Consider the following 8,990-nt stretch of genomic DNA (forward strand, 5'->3'; position numbering starts at 1 on the left):
CACGGTTTTACTATGGTTAAACTTTCTTTTTTAAGGGTTTGTAAGGGTTTCAAACCGAGCAGTTTATGTTCAATGCGGAGAATTCGCGGCAAAATCTGAGGAAATATTTAGCAAAATTCCCATTGAAACCGAACAACGGTAAATTTAACGTTGTTTTTACTGTAAAAATTAGGTAATTTGCTCTTTTGATTTTACAACAGTAGCAGTAGCCTATTTTAGGAAATTGTTTTGTTCTCGCTTTTTATTTATTTATTTATTTTTAGTAGCATTTTGTTTACTTGGAGGTTTACTTGTCATGTTAAGCTCGAAGATATTAGTGTGAAAACAGTTATTTATAGCTTGTGTCTTGGGAAATCATCAATGGTGTCACTGTATACTTCCGACATTCACCCAAAGTAGCACTGAGACACCAGTGCCAAATGCCCAACCAGGACTTGAACTTGTCAAATATTTTTAATGCAACCTCACAATGCTGTATTTAGCAAATAGTGGTGTAAGAAACATCACTTTAAGTTAGATTGGTATAGTGCTGATAGTTAGTAATGTGAGCTGCATATGACTATTGGAATGCATAGCAGTTTTAAGTTGTTTTCAGGAGATGAAGTTCACTCCTCCCTTTGAATGTTTTTAAGCACTGAATTGATGTGTACACTTTGGGTTTGTGAGTTTTAGACGTTGTCCATGAAGCTTTGATTCTTAAAGGGGATTTTTTAGCTTTAGCCCTGTGAGTCAACAGTTTTTCTCTTTGTTTGTACCATTGGGATTTTGTTATAAGATGACTTTGACAATGTCTGCCAAACATGAAGCTCAGCTCTTAAGCTGAGTATGAGTGCATTGTTATTTATTAAAGCAGCTCTGCTTCATGTAACTGAATGAAGAAGTGTGCTGAACTTTTCAACTAGCCTTTGGCAAAAGTGTACAGTGATTATAAATTTTCCTCACAGTTTATGCATGCGTGTCATGAACCCACTCATGTACACCATCCAAGAGATCCAAATCCTATATAGCCAGTTATTTTGAGTTTAGTTAGTTGAAACAGCGGGGGAATGGACTGCATTTCCAAGAGGTACAGTACTGCAACCATTAGTTATATGACTGAACTAAAGAACAAAGATAGGCCACCAAACCCTTAATATGATAGGGGGAAAAAAAAAAAATAAATATATATATATATATATATATATATATATATATATATATATATATATATATATATATATATATATATAGGCAATAAATAGGCACTCTATATAGGCAATAAAATATAAAAAAAAACTCAATAATAATCAAGTATTTTTGAATAAAACTCAACACATTTTAACAATATTTTGGTACTAAATCAACACTTGTCATATGCATTTTGGGATTTCTCAACAAGTATTCTGTCTTGTTTTCCAGTAAACATATCTAAACACTCTGATAGTAAGTTGAATTTAGGTGAAATGCAAGAGTTATGAATAAATATATGTATAATACACTATGGTTCAAAAGTTTGAGGTTGTTTTTTTGTTTGTTTTTGAATGAAGTTTCATATGTTTCATATGCATTTAGCCTATTTGATCAAAAATACAGGAAACCCAGTAATATTGTGAAATATTACTACAACTTTTAATGAACTGTTTTCTGTCTGAATATATTTTAAAATATAATTTATTACTGTGATACAATGTTTCTTTACTTCAGTCTTCAGTGTCACATGATCCTTCAGAAATCATTCTAACATGCTGATTTGGTGCTCAAGAAATATTTCTTATTATTATCAATGTTGAAAACAATTGTGCTGCTTAGTATTTTTGTTTTTCCAGGATTTTTTTATTCTTATAAAGTAAATAAAACATTTATTTAGAATCTTTACTAACCTTATAAATGACTATACTACCCATTTTGACCAATTTAATGTCCTTTCTGATTTAAAGTTTACGAAACTGCTTACTGACCCTACGGTGGCCAAGAAGTGCAAAACAAATCACGATTCTGAAAACAAAACACAAATTACAAATGCAAATGCAAATCTAAAAAGCAAAATAACAATTCAGAAAACACAACAACAATTCCGAAAACATTATAACAAGTCAGAAAACATGATGACAAATTCGAAAACAAAATAACAAGTCAGAAAACACAATGACAAATCAGAAAAACTGGACAAACCAGCACCATTGGTTTGGGAATAGATTACTCACCGCTGACTGGACAAGACATCTGTCAATCAAGGTCTACAGGAAGAACCAGAAGAACAACAGCAGAATTAACCAAAATATCAGCTCCAGCGGCGCAGATGGTAGATTGCTTGTCATCGTCTTTTTTTGACACAATGGACTCGGGTTCGATCCTGCCTTTTGCCAAACTTTTTTTTCTGCCTTTTCAAATCTCGTATCACATCGTAAAGGGATTTATTTTAAATAAAAATTAAGGAAATAATCAAAAAGTTCAAAATAAAGTATCGGGTAGGGTTAGGTAGGTGTAGCGAGGGCTTTATTGTACCAATAAGGTGGCATCCATTTAATAATTTGAATTAAAATTATAATTTACACTCAATACGTTATTATTGCATACTGCTTTACTACAATACCGAGGTGCAGATAATTGCCACTATTTGTCACAAGTAGTATACATAGCACAAAATTTACCGCCACTCCCATAGACATTGTATTATAAACACCCTCGCATTAGCGTTAACAAGTTGTTTTTAATAATCTGATTCAAAGGTAATATAATACAGAGTACAGTGTTGTAAATGTACATGCATGTATATTTATAGGCAGCAGCTATTTGCACTGTGTAAATAGCGATAGGGGCTGTTTAACTAAGTGCAAAATAGCAGGATTTTGTGCTATGTATACTACTTGTGGCAAATAGTGGCAATTCAGTATTGTAGTAAAAAAAAGAGTGTAAATTATAATTTTAATTCAAATTATTAAATGGATGCCACCTTACTAGTACAATAAAGCCCTCGCTACACCTACCCTAACCCTGCCCGATACTTTATTTTGAACTTTTTGATTATTTCCTTAATTTTTATTTAAAATAAATGCCGATGTGATACGGGATTTGAAAAGGGAGAAAAAAAAGTTCGGCAAAAGGCAGGATCGAACCCGGATCGATCACGTCAAAAAAGATGATGACACTCGATCTACCATCTGCGCCGCTGGAGCTGATTCTTCAATTCGGTGGATCTTTGTAAAACATTTGTTGGAAAACAGTGCCTTTCGTCATCCAAGTCAAAAAACAATAAGAAAATTAGAGTTTTGTTTCAGATGGAGTCTATTTCTGTGCCTAATGTAATCTTTTATTGGAATGGTTTAGTAAGTGATATTCCCTGGAAGAAAGTTTGGTCATTACCTCACAAATATTTAATTACTAACAAAATAAGAGAAATTGCATTTAGATTAGATTAGAATAGTTTCAACTTTATTGTCATTTATGCAGAGTACAAGTACAGAGCTAATGAAATGCAGTTAGCATCTAACCAGAAGTGCAAGAATATAGTGTTTTATATACATATAAGTGCAGAGTAAATGAAGATATGATTTACAGAATGTACAGTGGAATTGCTATATACAGTATTGAGCAGAGTATATACAGAATATAAATAGGAATGCAATGTAGGGATTGTATGTACATTATGAACAGAGCAATGTGGGATTATATATACACATTATGAACAGCAGAGACGTGAGAACAGTGGTAATAAATAAATACAGCTGGATGAGTGTGTGCAAGTATTGATAGAACAATGTATTCTATGCAAAATAACAGTAGTGCAATATTATAGAAATAGTTTACTGTGCTTTGTACAATAACAACTTTAGACAGTTTATATTGTAATAGCTTTAACAATGTGCAGTCTGTGCAAAATATGAGTAGTGCAAATGCATGTGTGTAAAGTACTGTGACTAGTGCAGTAATAAGCAGGTGCAGGAGTTAGATTAGTGGTGTGGCGTTCAGAAGTGTCACAGCCTCGGGGAAGAAGTGCGAGAGCGTAGACACCTGTAACGCCTGCCGGATGGAAGGAGGGTGAAAAGTCCATGGTTAGGGTGAGAGGCATCCTTGATGATGTTTCTTGCCCTGCCCAGACAGCGCTTATGATAAATGTTCTCAATGGAAGTTAACTGGGTGCCGGTGATCCGTTGAGCAGTTTTCACCACCCGCTGGAGTGCTTTGCGGTCAGATGCGGAGCAATTGCTGTACCATACTGAGATGCAGTTCGTGAGTATGCTCTCAATGGTACAGCGGTAGAATTCCACAAGGATCCTGGGATTCAGGTGAACTTTCTTAAGGCTCCTTAAGAAGTAAAGGCGCTGCTGTGCCTTTTTGACCAGAGTGGAGGTGTTATGGGACCAGGTGAGGTCATCAGAGATGTGGATGCCAAGGAACTTGAAACTCGACACACGCTCCACTACAGCTCCGTTGATGTAGATGGGTGTGTGTGCATGACTCCTAGTCCGCCTGAAGTCCACAATGATCTCCTTTGGATCTTCTGGGTGTTTAGTTGTAGATTATTGGTGGCACACCACACAGCCAGGTGCTGCACCTCATCCCTGTAGGCTGACTCATCGTCATCCTTGATCAGACCTACCACCGTGGTGTCATCTGCAAATTTGATGATGGTGTTGGAGCCATAAACAGAAACACAGTCATGGGTGAAGAGGGAGTACAGGAGAGGGCTCAGTACGCAGCCCTGTGGCACGCCGGTGTTCAGGGTGATGATGGAGGAGGAGAGGTTATCTAACTTAACGGACTGAGGTCTGTTAGTCAGAAAATCTAGAATCCAATTGCAGATGGGTGTGCTGATTCCAAGCTGGCTGAGCTTGGAGATCAGCTTGGAGGGGATTACAGTATTAAATGCAGAACTGAAGTCTATGAACAGCATTCTCACATGTGTGTTTTGACTGTCCAGGTGGGTGAGGGCAGAGTGAAGTGCTGTTGAGATGGCGTGCGTCCTCTGTTGACCTATTGTGGCGATAGGCAAATTGGAATGGGTCTAGTGTAGCAGGGAGACAGGATTTTAAGTGGTTTTACGTTGATTCATAGAATTTACCCGGATAAGTGCTCTCTTAAAAGACTTAAGAATGATATTAACACCAACTGTTCTTTCTGTTTAGAAAACAATGAAACGTCTTTATATTTATTCTGGAATTGCTCTTAAACAACATAATTTTGGTGTGACATTCTTGACTTTATCAAATGTTATGTGAATCCTAATTTTGAGTTTACTTATAGCAATGTCATTTTTGGCTTTCATGAATGTCAAAAAAAGATGATACTTATTTCATAAACCTTATTTTCCTGTTAGCTAAATATCATATTCATAAATGCAAATTTTCTAAATGCACACCTCTTTTTGTAAGAATCAAACTTGAATTGAAAATGTATTTTAAATCTGTTGAATTCTCTACAAACTTGAAAGTAATACGAGCAGTGGCTTTGTTGAAGGACTTCGCACTTCCTCTGGACTGAAAAACAGAATGACCCTGGACTGTTGTTGTGATTTGACGATGACTATTGTTATTGGGGTTTTTTTCGTTTTTTTGTTTTTGTTTTTTTCATGCATTCAATAAAAAAAAAAAGAAAAGAAAAAAAGCTGATGCTTCAGTTGACTCTGCTGTTGTTCTTCTGGTTCTTCCTGTAGACCTTGATTGACAGATGTCAGATCAGTCAGCGGTGAGTAATCTATTTCCAAACCAATGGCGCTGTCTCAAACTATACCTACCTTTTCTGGTTTGTCTGATTTGTTGTTGTCTTTTCTGATTATTATTTTGTTTTTTAGATTTGCGTTTGCATTTGTAATTTGTTATTTTGTTTTCAGAATCGTGATTTGTTTTGCACTTCTCGGCCACCGTACTGAACCCATTTGAAAGTAATATATCTTATATCTGTGTATCCACACACAAGATGCAGTCCTTTAAAAAGCTGTGTTTTTAGCGCCATCACCTTATCAGATATAATGTCTACGGTGTAAAATATCTGGAACACAGGTTACTTTAAGTGTTACTCAAAGTGGCCACTTTTAGACACAGTATGTCTCTGTCTGTCTCTCTGTAGTGTAACTCTTAATATTAAAAGTCCAGGAACAGTGTTGAAGTCTTTGACCTCTGCCAGACCCCTCAGCATAACGGAAATGACTTGACTCTGTGTAATCCCTCACCCTCCTCCTTCTCTCCTTTCCTCTAATCCTCAGTCAACCTATTTGCCCCCTTTTTAGCTGTAGCAGAATTGATGCGAACATAGGCCTATTAAAAAAATTACAGATTGGCACTCTATAATTTGAAACGTAACATGTTTTAACAGTTTACTTCATAATGCATGAGTAACCATTTATTTTTTGGAGCTGTTTGGTTCTTATTCTTATTCTAGCCACTGTAGAAAATGGCTGTTGCTAATGCTAGTTTGAAATGTTTGTGAGTTTTCTGGACTCACTGTATTTATACAGTATAAGTTATTCTTAAAGTTGTTTCACACTGCCAGCTTTTGTTTGGTGTTACATTGTTTTTTTCTCATGGAAAAAGTGAAATTGCTGAAAGGAATCTGGCCTGCAGCATGCAGCTCTGTTTGTGTGGGTGTTTGTGTGTGTTGGTTCATGTTCCTCAGGGGAGCCTGTTAAACAGCGTCTGGTCCTTGGCCAAATACTGCCTGTTAGAAACCAACAAATCAGCTCACACACTTCCTCTCTCTGTTTTATACTAGATGTTTTTTTTTTACCTTCTCTCCTTTAATTCTCATTATTAGTTTTCATTCCTCCCCCATGATTGTTTTACCCTTCTTCTGCTTTATGTTTACTTTTCTCACTTGTCAGATAGAGAAGGTCAGGCAGCCAGAATGCTGCAGTACACACACACACACACATGTTGGGACTCTCCATAGGCGTAATGGTTTTTATACTGAACGAACTGTGTGTGCTATTGCCCTACACCAACCCTACACCTAAACTTAGCCCTCACAGGAGACTTTGTGCATTTTTAGACTTTCAAAAAAACACCATTTAGTATGTTTTTTAAGCCTTTTGAATTACGGGGACATAGGCAGTGTCCTCATAAACCACCTTCATATTGTAATACCTCTGTCATACCCATGTCATTATACAAATTTGTGTCCTCATAAACCACATAAACATGCACACACACACACACACACACTTCTCTGAGAGTGATAATGTTTTCTTTATCACACACTTCCATGTTGTACTACACTGTGTTTACCGACAGTGGTTTCTGGAAATATTCCTGGGCCCATTTAGTAATGTCAATGACAGAATCATGCCGATGAGTGATACAGTGTCATCGGAGGACCCAAAGACCACGGGCATCCAACAAAGTTCTTCAGCATTGTCCCTTACTCACAGACATTTCTACAGTTTCGCTGAATCTTTTGATGATGTTATGCACTGTAGATGATGAAATTTGCAAAGCCTTTGCAATTTGATGTTGAGAAACGTTGTTTTTAAAGTATTACACAATCTTTTTACGCACTCTTTCACAGATTGGAGAGACTCTGCCTCTCTAAGACATCCCTTTTTATATCGAATCATGTTACAGACCTGATGTCAGTTAACTTAATTAGTTGCAAGATGTTCTCCCAGCTGAATCTTTTTAAAATTTCTTGCTTTTTCAGCCCTTTGTTGCCCCTGTGCCAACTTTTTTGAGACCTGCAACAGGCATCATATTTGAAATGAGCTCATTTAGTGGATAAAAGTGTAAAATTTCTCTGTTTAAACATTTGTTATATTCTCTACGTCATATTATGAATAAAATATTGGCTCATGTGACTTGAAAGTCTTTTAGTTTTCATTTCATTCAAAGTAAAAAAAAAAAAAAAAAACTCCCAACATTTCCGGAATTCGGGTTATAAGCGTGATGATAAAATGAGTGAACAAAATGGTCAAACAATATAGCCGGATTAGTTATTTATACCCCAGTGCATGCTGGGAAGAGGGAAAATGAGGTTAAACCTACCAACCAACCAAACAAATTAATAAACAGAATACACCTATGTGAAAAAAAAAATCTGTGTACACCTATTTGAACAAAAAAGGCATTAATCCCTCCCATGCTTGGTGTTTAGGCTCCCATTCCTGTTTTCACTCTTTCTTTCTGTTTGTGAACCCGTCTCCCTCTCTCTGTTTGCCGTCCGTCTGAGTTCAGTTTAGTCCAGCAAGTAACTATCTTGACTGTAAACATCTCCCCTCTGCTGTATTAATAGAAGAGCATGTGTAATGATAGAACCGCCTGGCTAAAACACAGCAAACGGATCTAACACATTCACATACTCTCTCTTTCACACACATGCTTTTGACATACTACTCAGCGCCTTATCTGCACAAACACACGCACACACTTTCCCACGCATCTAAACACAGCCTGTTACATCTCTGGAGAGTTTCCCTGCTCCTGTACTCCATTGTAACACCAGATCCAACAGAATATCTCACATATAAATGATTATGAATAATAATTATTATAATTAATGTGGTTTGGAATTGGTAAAATGTGCTTGTAATATTTTGGTAATTTTGTAGCTATATTGTAGTTTGCTATTAGAATTTACATATTATTTTATTGAGTACTATGTTGTGTATTATATGATATAAACTCTCTTTCTTACAGCACTGATTTGAGTTTCCCAGTAAAAGGTTTGCAGGGAGTGTGTGTGTATGGCAGCAGCAGGACTTTACCGAGGAGTCAGAGAACAGCTGTGTTTGTTCACACTCCTTCAGAGCATGTGAGAGCGGCACGGCTGATTATCAATACAGCATTCTGTATGTGTGTGTGATCCTACTAAATGATTGCACGCACTGTCCATGAGCACACAGCTGATGGTGATGATGACACAGCCAGAAGTATGGCCCCCTCCCAGCCCAGCCTGTGACCTCAGGGTTACCTTCGTTCCCACAGATCCAATGTACTGTCCTCGTCACTTGCCATGGGAACCCACACAGGCTTTATGTAAACCTCTAGCCCCTCTGCTGCCTGTCAGTAGCGAAGAGTGAAAAG

Source organism: Barbus barbus (genome assembly GCF_936440315.1).
Source record: "Barbus barbus genome assembly, chromosome: 9".
In the NCBI taxonomy this organism is placed as follows: Eukaryota; Metazoa; Chordata; class Actinopteri; order Cypriniformes; family Cyprinidae; genus Barbus; species Barbus barbus.